The sequence below is a fragment of the Capra hircus genome, chromosome 6 (genome assembly GCF_001704415.2).
Source record: "Capra hircus breed San Clemente chromosome 6, ASM170441v1, whole genome shotgun sequence".
Taxonomy (NCBI): Eukaryota; Metazoa; Chordata; class Mammalia; order Artiodactyla; family Bovidae; genus Capra; species Capra hircus.
In genome coordinates, this window is record NC_030813.1 from 54,414,826 (window position 1) to 54,429,742 (window position 14,917).

Sequence of the window (14,917 nt, forward strand, 5' to 3'; positions counted from 1 at the left end):
CAATAAAGATAGAAAACTTTATAAAGAAATTACTCTCCTTATGTCAGTTTTCTTTGATCATTAAATTCAAGAACATACACCCCGTTCTTGCCCTTCATCCCCTTCATTCCTACATCTAATCACCAAGACTGATAGGTTTTTACTTCCTTAAAATAGGATAATTATTCATGTGAATGTCTATCCTTACTGCTGCTATTTTATATTAGGCAAACACTCTTTCTTGTCTGAACTGATACAACAGCTTTTTGTAGGCTTATCTTTCACCAGTTCATATTTCACCCTATAGAAAGGTTATATTTTAAAATTTGTAGACATAATTATGTCTCTTTTTTTATCTAAGACCCTCAATAATTTCCTATCACAGTCACAATAATGTCCAAATTCCTGAAAACTATTTTTAGGTGTTTCCTTATAACCTGACTCTTTTATTTTGCTCAACACTGTATGTTTTGTGATCCAACTTACTGGGCCTTCACATATGGGTATGTCCTTACTTGACTTGTTAGTCACTCAGTCATGTCCGAGTGAACTCAGTCATGTCTTTGTGAACCCATGGACTGTAGCCTGCCAGGCTCCTCTGTCCATGGGATTTCCCAGGCAAGAATACTGGCGTGGGTCACCATTTCCATCTCCAGGGGATCTTCACGACCCAGGGATTGAAGCTGGGTCTTCTGCATTGCAAGCATATTCCTTACCATCTGAGCCACGAGGAGAGATTCTTACTTGCCTTATTCCTTCACTTTTCTCCTCCATCACGTTTTCCCTTGTTAATCACTGAGATCTCTCCTTCAGTGACCTTCTCTAAATTCCTAAACCTTACCAAGGTGCCCTTCCTAGATGTCCCATGGTACCTGTGTTTCTGATCAACAAACTTTATCACATTTCACTACCAAGACTGATAACTTGCTTATCTTCATATTAGAATATAAACAACTTTAGAAGAGAAAACATGTTTGCTTTCTATTTCCTAATTACCCCCAAACTATATGAAATGTTTGTTAGCCTAAAAGTTAGTTTGATTCAGAGTAGAACACAGCTACAGAAAATGTGAAAATGATGTTCAGTAGCTTGTTTATAAATGCTTTCTGTAATATAGTTTTGGAAATTTAATATTTAAAATATTAACTAAAATATGAGGTCAATATAAAATGTATGTTCATAGTATATCTGTAGTAAACATTTATCTTTTTTTCTACCTCTCCCTCTTCTGAACTCTTATTTAGTATTTTGGAAACACATTATAGCATATTAAGAATACTATTTGTTCTCAATATAGCATACAAACTATATTGTTATCATCATGTGGCATCTCTATCTAGCAGAATATCCTGGACTTCCCTATGGAATGGTAGCTGGGTTCCATGAAAACAGAAAAAGAGGTATCATTACTCTTAACATCTAAGAGTGGAATTTTCACACCTTCACATTCTTTGCAATCTATAGGTCAAAGCAAGTCATGAGGCCAGTCTACATTCAAAGGGAAGAAAATGGATTCCATTTCTCGATGGAAAGAGGAGCATCCAGGTACCAAAATGAAAAAGAGTTGTTATTGGCTGTCTTTGGACATATTTTCCATGGTACTTAATAAATTATGCATCTATATGCATGTGTTATGTGCGCTTGTATATATTAAGCATGATTGAGCAGAATGATACACTATTCATAGGTATCTGAGATGTAGATATAAGAAAACTAGGCACTTATGTTATCCTCATGAACTAATAATCCAGTGGAAGAGACAGTTAGTTTATAATACAAAAAAAAAAAAAGAAAGAAAGAAAGAAAAAGAATTAAATAAATGTAAAGTGGGTATAATTATGGAAGACAAAATAGAGAACTTGCATTTGAAAGTTTATCAAGAAAACCCTTTAGGGAGATATAATATATGAGAAGCAATTTGTTTAAGGTAATAAAACGCTCTATTTTTGTAACATGATGATTTGAAATGTATTGGGTTTATAGTCAACATAACCCAGGAAGAAGTGGGAAAACTGATCTGGGCTTGATTATCTGGCTTATTTGCTGTTGAAGGCAATAAGAAATCAATTAGTAGTAAAAGGTACTGCCATCCCATGGCATACAGTTATGAAATGGCAAAATAAATTATTGCTAATGGACACTAAAATGAACTGTCCATTAACAGCAAAACTCTGAGGAACAAGTGTCTATTGGCATCATTGTCATAAAGAATAAAGAATACCAGTAATTCAAAGACTATGGGTCAGAGTGGCTACTTCTAAAAGATAAACACACCTTTTAAAATATTGTTATCTGAGGCTCTGAGACATTTTATATCTGTGCTAAAATAGTCTAGCTCTTGCAGCTACAGGGATGATTAACCAAAATCCAAATGCATCATTTTTTCCTACCAATGGATGAATGTCATCAGTTGAACTCACAGTCTTAACCAGATGTTTAATGTAACAAGACACACACTGTTGAAGAATGGAAAATAGTCTTAAAATCAAAATGATTATCTGAGCGATTCTGAAGACTGCATAGCCACACTCAACTCATCCTCTTATCCCTTAAACACAGTCATTTTCATCTAGTTGATCAGGCTGTTTCTGTCTTTCTAGAAAATCCTTTAAAAAATATGCTTAAGTATCTATCCAAGAGACTAATTTAATTGGTTTGGGTGGGGCCTTATCATCAATAATATTTACAAGGTCCCCAGGTAATGTGAAGCCAAGGTTGGGATTCACTGACTCAGACAGGCTTTCATGTTTGTTGTTGTTTTTGTTTCCCTTATTAGGCAAATTCAAACATCTGGGAATGATTTTAATTTTTTGCTTGGCTGTTGAATGAAACCTAGCTTCGGCCATGTCACCAAGTAAACTAAGCTGAGATGCCAAACATTCCTTGATGTTAGTAAAGACTCCAAAGAGTATGGAAATGAAAAGGCAGTAGTGATTTTAACACTTATTACATGACCAAACACTGCTCAAATAAGTAACTTTTTGCAAGTCACTGCATTTCCTCTTTGTAAAATGGAGTTTTAATAGTGCTTTTCTTATAGGATTATTATGAGAAATAAATAATATCATTAAAGAGTTGAGACAATTTCCTGGTACATATTTAGTCATATATAACTGCTAGCAATAATCATGCTAGAACTCAAAGTGATAATGATGATAAATTACAAGAGGGAAAGTGAACAATCTCTTGTGAAGATCCCAATAAATACATAGGGAAGGGATGCAACAACTTTCAGAAGTATTTTAGGTCAGGGATTTCAATGGACATGAAAGAAAATTCTTAGATGTTAAAAGGAAAATAATGGTACTTGCTTGCTATAGGTATGGTTTGAACAATTATATAAGAGGCAGTAGACAGAGTAGAGTAAACTAAAATTATGACTCACAGTGATTTTTGTTTTGAGGTATTTACTCCACTGGAGAAGGGAATGGCAAACCACTTCAGCATTCTTGCCTTGAGAACCCCAGGAACAGTATGAAAAGGAAAAATGATAGGATACCGAAAGAGGAACTCCCCAGGTCAGTAGGTGCCCAATATGCTACTGGAGATCAATGGAGAAATAACTCCAGAAAGAATGAAGGGATGGAGCCAAAGCAAAAATGATACCCAGCTGTGGATGTGACTGGTGATAGAATCAAGGTCCAATGCTGTAAAGAGCAATATTGCATAGGAACCAGGAATGTCAATTCCATGTATCAAGGCAAATTGGAAGTCGTCAAACAGGAGACGGCAAAAGTGAACATCGATATTCTAGGAATCAGTGAACTAAAATGGACTGGAATGGGTGAATTTAACTCAGATGACCATTATATCTACTACTGCGGGCATGAATCCCTCAGAACAACTGGAGTAGCCATCATGGTCAACAAAAGAGTCTGAAATGCAGTACTTGGATGCAATCTCAAAAACGACACCATGATCTCTTTTCGTCTCCAAGGCAAACCATTCAATATCACAGTGATCCAAGTCTATGCCCCAACCAGTAATGCTGAAGAAGCTGAAGTTGAACAGCTCTATGAAGACCTACAAGACCTTTTAGAACTAACACCCAAAAAAGATGTCCTTTTCACTATAGGGGACTGGAATGCAAAAGTAGGAAGTCAAGAAACACCTGGAGTAACAGGCAAATTTGGCCTTGGAATGCGGAATGAAGCAAGGCAAAGACTAATAGAGTTATGCCAAGAAAAGGCACTGGTCATAGCAAACACCCTCTTCCAACAACACAGGAGAAGACTCTACACATGGACATCACCAGATGGTCAACACCAAAATCAGATTGATTATATTCTTTGCAGCCAAAGATAGAGAAGCTCTATACAGTCAACAAAAACAAGACCAGGAGCTGACTGTGGCTCAGATCATGAACTCCTTATTACTAAATTCAGACTCAAATTGAAGAAAGTAGGGAAAACCGCTAGACCATTCAGGTATGACCTAAATCAAACCCCTTTTGATTATACAGTGGAAGTGAGAAATAGATTTAGGGGCTTAGATCTGATAGATAGAGTGCCTGATGAACTATGGAATGAGGTTCATGACATTCTACAGGAGACAGGGATCAAGACCAATGCCATGGAAAAGAAATGTAAAAAGCAAAATGGCTTTCAGGGGAGGCCATACAAATAGCTGTGAAAAGAAGAGAAGTGAAAAGCAAAGAAGAAAAGGAAAAATAATGCAGCTCTTAATGCAGAGCTCAAGAGAATAGCAAGAAGAGACAAAAAAGCCTTCCTCATCGACCAATGTAAAGAAATAGAGGAAAAGAACAGAATGGGAAAGACTAGAGATCTCTTCAAGAAAATGAGAGATACCAAGGGAACATTTCATGCAAAGATGAGCTCGATAAAGGACAGAAATGGTCTGGACCTAACAGAAGCAGAAGATATTAAGAAGAGGTGGCAAGAATACACAGAAGACCAGTACAAAAAATATTTCACGACCCAGATAATCATGATGGTGTGATCACTAACTTAGAGCCAGACATCCTGGAATTTGAAGTCAAGTGGGCCTTGGAAAGCATCACTATGAACAAAGCTAGTGGAGGTGATGGAATTCCAGTTGAGCTGTTTCAAATCCTGAAAGATGATGCTGTGAAAGTGCTGCACTCATTATGCGAGCAAATTTGGAAAACTCAGCAGTGGCCACAGGACTGGAAAAAGTCAATTTTCATTCCAATCCTAAAGAAAGGCAATGCCAAAGAATGATCAAACTACGGCACAATTGCACTCATCTCACATGCTAGTAAAGTAAAGTTCAAAATTCTCCAAGCCAGGCTTCAGCAATACGTGAACCGTGAACTTCCTGATGTTCAAGCTGGTTTTAGAAAAGGCAGAGGAACCAGAGATCAAATTGCCAACATCAGCTGGATCATGGAAAAAGCAAGAGAGTTCCAGAAAAACATCTATTTCTGCTTTATTGACTATGCCAAAGCCGTTGACTGTCTGGATCACAATCAACTGTGGAAAATTCTGAAAGAGATGGGAATACCAGACCACCTGACCGCCTCTTGAGAAACCTAAATGCAAGTCAGGAAGCAATAGTTAGAACAGGACATGGAACAACAGACTGGTTCCAAATAGGAAAAGGAGTATGTCAAGGCTGTATATTGTTACCCTGCTTATTTAACTTCTATGCAGATTACATCATGAGAAATGCTGGACTGGAAGAAACACAAGCTGGAATCAAGATTGCCGAGAGAAATATCAATAACCTCAGATATGCAGATGACACCACCCTTATGGCAGAAAGTGAAGAGGAACTAAGGAGCCTCTTGATGAAAGTGAAAGAGGAGAGTGAAAAAGTTGGCTTAAAGCTCAACAATCAGAAAACGAAGATCATGGCATCCAGTCCCATCACTTCATGGGAAATAGATGGGGAAAGAGTGGAAACAGTGTCAGACTTTATTTCTGTGAGCTCCAAAATCACTGCAGATGGTGACTGCAGCCATGAAATTAAAAGATGCTTACTCCTTGGAAGAAAAGTTATGACCAACCTAGATAATATATTCAAAAGCAGAGACATTACTTTGCCGACTAAGGTCTGTCTAGTCATGGCTATGGTTTTTCCTGCAGTCCTGTATGGATGTGAGAGTTGGACTGTGATGAAGGCTGGGCACCGAAGAATTGATGCTTTTGAACTGTGGTGTTGGAGAAGACTCTTGAGAGTCCCTTGGATTGCAAGGAGATCCAACCAGTCCGTTCTGTGGAGACCAGCCCTGGGATTTCTTGGAAGGAATGATGCTAAAGCTGAAACTCCAGTACTTTGGCCACCTAATGCAAAGAGTTGACTCATTGGAATAGACTGTGATGCTGGGAGGGTTTGGAGGCAGGAGTAAAAGGGGACGACAGAGGATGAGATGGCTGGATGGTATCACTGACTCAATGGACGTGAGTCTGAGTGAACTCTGGGAGTTGGTGATGGACAGGGAGGCCTGGCGTGCTGCGATTCATGTAGTTGCAAAGAGTGGGACACGACTGAGCGACTGAACTGAACTGAATTTACTCTTGTAGCCAGTTAAAATAAAATATAAGGACAATCTAGCAAATTCCTATTTTGTTTGTTATGAAAACAAACAAAAATCAGTTTTGGAAATTAGACATGGCTTTGAACCACTGTTGCAGAGAACCATGGCTTCTTACTCTGTGTGCAGATCCAATCTCAACCAGTTTACTGGGCCCAAATAATTTGAATGATGATAATTTGTGGTTATTTAGGGCTTCCCAGGTGGCTCAGTGGTAAGAAATTCACTTGCCAATGCAGGAAACACCAGTTCAATCCCTGGGTTGGAAATATCCCCTGAAGAAAGAAATGGCAACCCACTCCAGTATTCTTGCCTGGGAAACTCTCATGAATAGAGCCTGGCGGGCTACAGTCAATGGGATTGCAAAAGAGTCAGACAGAACTTAGCAACTAAACAATGACAGTTATTTACCATTTCACTGTAAACTATAATGGAAAATCTTCCGATCTCTCCTGAAAATTGACATTGATTTCTGGGGATCCAAAGGCTTCTACTTGCTGCTTTCCACTGGTTAAACTGAGGAATTATGGCACTTAGGACTAATAGAATGCCAACAAATGTTTTTTCAATAATTTCTGAGTACATATTTGAAATGGTTATCTCCAGCAAATAGAAGTTTTTTCCTACTTTCTGGTTCCTTCAAAAATTCATGTCTATAAAAGAGGGAACAAGAGGAAGATTGCCAATTAGCTGATTAAAATTGGTGGGGGTGGGGAGAAATGCATGAAAATTAGTTTTTTTTTACATTTCACAAAGGATGAGAATATTTGTCTATCTGAATGATTATAAAAAATTCCCAATAAAGCAGGATGAAATGACCTTTTTACAGATGTGAGTTGCCCTTCTTCCACAGCTATCTAATTTTTGCTCTGTGAAGTCAATAAACATGTGATTATAAAGATACAAGTGGACATTTTGTAAGAGATAGAAGCCATACACTTCCTTACATCAGGTAAAACTGGTTACCATCTTCAAGGAATGTACTGTTCTTTTCATTCATCCAATGAGGTTAACTCATGAAAAAGATAAGATATTCTACTTACAGTTTCTGGTAAGTTTTTGATACTGTCCTACAGGATATTATGGGCAAATTGGTGCTACTTTTCCCACATCTCAAATACCTGAGTATGTAACACAAGGGGTGGAAATGTATTAAATAGTTAATACATTACATGCATGCATGCTCAGTTGCTCAGTCATGTCGAACTCTTGGCAACCCCACAGACTGTAGCCCCCCAGGCTCATCTGTCCATGGGATTCTCCACGCAAGAATACTGGAGTGGGCTGCCATTACCTTTCTCCAGAGATCTTCCCAACCCAGGGATTGAACCTGAGAATTCTTCACGTGTCTCCTGCATTGCATGCAGAGCCACCAGGGAAGCCTAATATATTACATGATTTTCTCTAATAATCCTTTTTCAAAATTATTGTTTCCTGTCCCAGTATCCAGGCATGCTATTGACTTAAATGTTTTAGCAAGTAAGGAAGGAATGTTCCCAACAAGAGATGATGCTATTCCTACTAATTTGGAAGGGAGGAGGAAATGGCAACCCACTCCAAGATTTTTGCCTGGAAAATTTCATGAACAGAGGAGACTGGTGGGCTACAGTCCATGGGGTCACAAAGAGGTAGACATAACTGAGTGGTTGAGCACACACAGAACCACCCAGGTCTTTCAGGCTTCTTGTCTCTTATATATACATAAGGAAAAAAAAAAAAAAAAGGTAGGGGGTGAGGTGATTTAGTGTCACAGAGGATTGAGTGACTGAACTCAGGGAAGAGAATGACTAAAACAGCAACAGAAAGCAGCATGAATAGAACAAAAGGAATCTCTTATGTCTTTCATATTCTGCTTATGTGGTGTAAAAGGTTATGGGAAGTCTCTTCATCCACATACTAACACAAGAATCTCAGGAATGAAAGTTTGTGTCACTGCCCTAGGGAAATAACTTCTGCCACATGGGTGTTACTTGAAAACAGAAGATTGTAGAAAGGATTGAGAGGTTCAGCATGACAAAGAAACACTGTGATCAAAATGAGAAATGGTAACTCTTCCACACTCAGCTACAACTTCCATTTAGTTTCATGTATATATTTACATGGAGCTTCCCTCATGGCTCAAACAATAGAGAATTTGCTTGCAATGCAGGAGACCTGGATTCAATCTCTGGGTTGGGAAAATCCCCTGGACAAGGGAATGGCTACATACTCCAGCATTCTTGACTGAAGAATTAAATGGACAGAGGTTATTTCTTCTGGTTTGATTACTTTTATGACTACATATACTTTATCAACAATAACACGTCATTACGCTGCTTTATTACTTGCATTAAAATTTATGTTGTTCACCTTTAATTTAGTTATCGTAGTCTTTCATCAGTGGTAGTTTAGAACCTCAGGTAAAGCATTAGAACCTTTATCTTATGTAAATTTTGACACTTTAACTTGGTTTTTAAGCTTTGTTCAGTTCAGTTCAGTTCAATTCAGTTGCTCAGTCATATCCGACTCTTAGAGACCCCATGAGTTGCAGCACGCCAGGCCTCCCTGTCCATCACCAACTCCCAGAATTCACTCAGACTCACGTCCATCGAGTCGGTGATGCCATCCAGCCATCTCATCCTCTGCCGTTCCCTTTTCCTCCTGCCCCCAATCCCTCCCAGCATCAGAGTCTTTTCCAATGAGTCGACTCTTCACATGAGGTGGCCAAAGAACTGGAGTTTCAGCTCTAGCATTATTCCTTCCAAAGAACACCCAGGACTGATCTCCTTTAGAATGGACTGGTTGGATCTGCTTGCAGTCCAAGGGACTCTCAAGAGTCTTCTCCAACACCACAGCTCAAAAGCACCAATTCTTTGGTGCTCAGCCTTCTTCACAGTCCAACTCTCACATCCATACATGACCACTGGAAAAACCACAGCCTTGACTAGATGGACCTTAGTCGTTAAAGCAATGTCTCTGCTTTTTAATATGCTCTCTAGATTGGTCATAACTTTATTTCCAAGGAGTAAGAGTCTTTTAATTTCATGGCTGCAATCACCATCTGCAGTGATTTTGGAGCCCCCCAAAATAAAGTTTAACACTATTTCCACTATTTCCCCATGTATTTCCCATGATGCTATGATTTCGTTTTCTCAATGTTGAGCTTTAAGCCAACTTTTCCGCTCTCCTCTTTCATTTTCATCAAGAGGCTTTTTAGTTCCTCTTCACTTTCTGCCATAAGGGTGGTGTCATCTGCATATCTGAGGTTATTGATATTTCTCCCAGTAATCTTGCTTCCAGCTTGTGCTTGCCCAGCATTTCTCATGATGTACCCTGCATATAAGTTAAATAAGCAGGGTGACAATATACAGCCTTGACATACTCCTTTTCCTATTTGGAACCAGTCTGTTGTTCCATGTCCAGTTCTAACTGTTGCTTCCTGACCTGCATATGGGTTTCTCAGGAGGCAGGTCAGGTGGTCTGGTATTCCCATCTCTTTCAGAATTTTCCACAGTTGATTGTGACCCCCACAGTCAAAGGCTTTGGCATAGTCAATAAAGCAGAAATAGATGTTTTTCTGGAACTGTCTTGCTTTTTCGATGATCCAACAGATGTTGGAAATTTGATCTCTGGTTCCTCTGCCTTTTCTAAAGCTAGCTTGAACATTAGATGAGGTAATAGTGTATTTCCATTGTTTTTCTTTGGGTCTTTGTGGTACTGTTGGTATATATTTTATTTATACCTGCATTATAAATTCATATCATCAATTATATATTTAAAATGTATGATACTTGGAAGGAATTGAAATAATAAGAAAAAGATCATATTTACTTATATAGTACTATTCCTGCTGCTCTTTATTGCTTTTTGTAGACACAGATATCATCTTTTATCATTTTCTTTCTACCTGTAGGATTGCATTAAACATTTCTTGTAGTGTGGTATTACAATTGATAAATTCTTTCATTTTTTATGTCTGAATTAGTCTTTGCCTAATTTTTAAAAGATACATTCATTAATATAGAACTCTGGGTTGGCACATTTTCAAAACCTTGATCCACTGCACTAAAGTAGTTTAAACTTGCTCAAAGAGAGGTCTGACTTTTGCCCTCATCTTCCAGGAGGTGATAATCTCTAGGTTCCTAAAATATCCTTCCTGATAAAAGTGTCTTTTTCTAATAACTTGAAGATTTGGGGCCATGCCAAAGTCTAATAAGGTGATATATGGTGGAGATTTTGGGTCATATTATCAGCCTTCACTGCTCTAAGGGCTAAGACTGAAATAAGTTCTTTGGGCAGTTAACAATGTTCACATGACCAAATATCAATGAAGTGTCTGAGCACCAAGGTGCTGGAAACTTTTCTATTTAGAAGTAGTCTTCCAATTTTCATATATTCTTGCTAGGAAAATTAATGCTTTCCAAAAATCCACCAGGAGAAGACAATTGAAATTTCCATGTGTAAAACACCCCTGAACTTGGCCCCACACTTTTATTCCTTAGCCAGTATTAATCTGTTTCTTCTTGTAATAGTTACTATCCAGGAGTTGGTGATGGACAGGGAGGCCTGGTGTGGTGCAATTCATGGGGTCGTAAAGAGTCGGACATGACTGAGCGACTGAACTGACTGAACTGACTGACTATGAGTATAATTGCTTTCAGAGTGTTCTGTGAGTCTTCTAGCAAATTATCAAAATTGGGTGTCTTCAGGTTCCAACTTACAACTGTTGACAGGAAAGAGGGCTGTATTGTAGAATATTCCCAAACTCCCCAACCGTCTGCTGTTTGCATTGTTACTGATAAAAATTTGTGCCGTTCCTATTTTTTATCCTTTGTACATCATGTGACATTTCCCTTTGGTTGCTTTTCAGATCTTCTTTCTTTTGCTAGTTGTAAGCAATCTGATTATGTCTATTTAATCTATATTTCTAGTGCTTGGGGTTAATTAACTTCCTTGATGTGTGAGCTTATAGTTTCAAAAAATTTGGATTATTTTTAGCCATTTTTGTGGAATACATTTTTTTTCTTCTACCCACCTTTAAGAATTCTAATTGCATACACTAAGCCACCTAGAGTTTTCTTACAAGTAACTGATGCTCTGCTGATTTTTTAAACATATTTTCTTCTGTCTGTATTTTGGCTAGTTTACATTGTTCTCTATTCAAATTTATTGCTCTTTTCTCATGCAATGTCTAATCTGTTGTTAATCGTATTTTGTATATTTTTTACCTCAGACATGGCAGTTTTCATCTCTAAAAATTTCACTCCATTTCACTTTTATATGCTCCTAGTCTCTACTTCATATGATCATTTTTCCCTTGAGCATTGAGAACATATAAAATACAGTTATGTAACTGTTTTAATGTCCTTATTAATTAATTCAATCATCTCTTTCATTTATGGGTCAGTTTTGTTTGGATATTTTCCTCCATCCTACAGGTAGTAATTTCTACTTTCTTAGATAACTGATAATTTTTTTTTTAATTTTTTAAATTTTAAAATCTTTAATTCTTACATGCGTTCCCAAACATGAACCCCCCTCCCACCTCCCTCCCCACAACATCTCTCTGATAATTTTTATTTAATGCCAGATATTGTATTTTACCTTTATTTAGACACCATATCTTTGTTTTTATATGAACATTCTTGAGTTTTTATGCTGGGATTTAGCTAGTTACTTGGAACCAGCTTGATTCTATCACTTCTTGTTTTTAAGCCTTGTTAGGTGAGAAAATAATCGTGTTTAAGGTAGGATAATTTTATCCAAATCTAGATGCAAAACAATTTTGAATAGTTTACTGGATGCCCCATGATTTATAAGGATTTCTGCTATGGTTGGTTATAACAGGAACTAATCCAGGTCCTTTATAATACGAGGAGCATCACTGCTGATCAGCATCCTCCCGAAGACTCAAACGACACCCTGTGGGAATTTTCAGAGCTTCTCTCTGTGTAGCTTCTCTCTTTTCTTCAGTGATTTACTCTGTAAATCCCAGTAATCATAGTCTCCCAAACATTAAGCTTCATCACCTCAACTCCAGAATGTTATTCCTAGGCTTCTTGCCCTATGCCACATCCTGGAAATCCTTTCCAAAAAGAAAGCTGAAAAATCACAAGGCTCACCTCTTTTTATTTCAGTCTCTCAGGGACAAGTGTCTTTTGTTGCTTAGTTTCCAGTACCTTCATGAAAATGGATTTAATGTATCTTCTGTGCTTTTTTTTTTTTTTTTAGCTTTTAGAGATGGGGCAGTATCCCCATTATTTCATTTTGAAAAGAAGCAAATGTCCCTACCATTTAACATCTACTTTGCATACAACTTGTACATATTTTAATGATGTGTTGCCAATAAGTTGAATAGTTTTTCCAAAATTACAGCACTGAAAAGAGGCTATGAGTTTTCAAATACAGGCTATCTGACTCACATCTAAATGTTCCATGTTTCATTTTCCAAAGAAAGTGAAAGTCACTCAGTCATGTCTGACTCTTTGTGACCCCATGGACTATAGAGTCCATGGAATTCTCCAAGCCAGAATACTGGAGTGGGTAGCCGTTCCTTTCTCCAGGGGATCTTCTCAACTCAAGGTCCAAGGCCACATAATAAATTTCAGAAACTTTATTGAAATAAAAATTGTTGACAAATACCATGGTGTCCTTTCCTCCAGATAACATCCTATTTGCACTCTAACTTTACCAGCTTTTAAAATGACGCTTTAACATAAAGATGTAATACTGATGAAATGTGCCTCATACTAAAGTCAAGGCACAATGTTCATTCAGCATTAAAGTCATTAGTCCAGTTACTACAATTGCCACAGTGTAAGTCTTTACTAGAAGTCAGTGAAATTATATATGGAGAAGGAAATGGCAACCCATGCCAATATTCTTTCCTGGAGAATCCCATGGACAGGGGAGCCTGACAGGCTATAGTCCATGGGGTCGCAAGAGTCAGACATGACTTGGCGACTAAACATAAGTAATATAACTGGGCCATTCTATCAAATGCTTACCAGTTTTTTTGTTTGGTAGAAGAAACCTAGTAGCCAGGCTTGTAAACAAATATTTGGCAAGCAGTGCATTTCTACTAATGCAACTAATAATTATACTTCTTTCACATAGCTGTAATTGAATAAATCTAATTGCTTCTTCTGCTTAACTTTAATGCTAGGTTTCAAACTGTCACATGGACAGGAAAGCAACATTAGAGGAATTATTCTAGTGTTGCTTTCCTTCCTATACAGTGGTTTGAACTTAGGCAATAAAGTTAAATGGAAAAGGCTCTATACTCAATTTTCAATTATAGCAAAGGCGGGGAGCCACAATTATCCTTTTCATTACCGTGATGCTCTTAACCACTGCCTGAGCAAAACCCCTTTACTGTTGTTGTTTGCTGCTGCTGTGACTCTCAAAGTAAAGAGCACTTGAAATCAAAGGTTAAAAGTAAGGGACCAAATTAAAGTGAGATGACATGTGCAAATGCAAAAATTACATGAAAAAGAAGAAGTGGTAAGGAGAAATGCATTAAGTGCTGGGTTGACTTTCAGAAATTCTATGAATTAGGGCAGAGATGGAGAAGCTTAAAAAGGTTTCACTAATCTTTGTTTCAAATTCCAACTGTAAGTATATTGAAACTTAGCTGTTTAATATTTAGAAATCTTCAAATAAGGATTATTTTTCTACATCAATTAGAATATTTTGTCATCTTTTATAAATACTAATATTTGTAACATTATGATGTTTGCAAATATTTCTCAAGGAATTAATTCCAAGAACCTTTAGTTTGTTGTTAGGTTTTTTTCTTCAGTCAATTGTTTCACTGTCCAGCTCCATATATTTACAATGAATTATTTTCCTTTTTAGTCACATATCACATCAACTTCTTTCTTTTAATTGTTGTCTAAGTAGTTCATAACATCACTCTGGCATTTGAAAATTACCAATACCATCTGTGAATCACACATGTAAGTAGCCACAGAGAAACACAAATTTTAATAACAAAATAATAAAACTATTATTATTCCTCCCAGCGCCTCTGTCTATAGGGATTCTTTAGGCAGGAATACTGGAGTGGGTTGCCATTACCTTCTCCAGGGGATCTTCGTGACTCAGGGATGGAACCCAGCTCTCTGTCAGTGTAGACGTGTTCTTTACCATCCGACCCACCAGGGAAGAACTGGATTCTGGGACGATACCAATTGCTATGCACTTTAATAAGAAGTTCAGGGATAAGTATGTCTGTTTCTATCTCTAGATTTAAATTAATATTTTACTTTCATTTTTATAAATAAAGTAATGAAGGATTTATTTTACATGAGACTAGCAATATGAGATATTTGGCTACCCTCAATAATTTCTATGAAAAATAACAAATTATTTATATTAATTAATAATTTCAGATTACACAATTTACTGTTTAGTATTATTTAAACATAAACGTTAGTATCC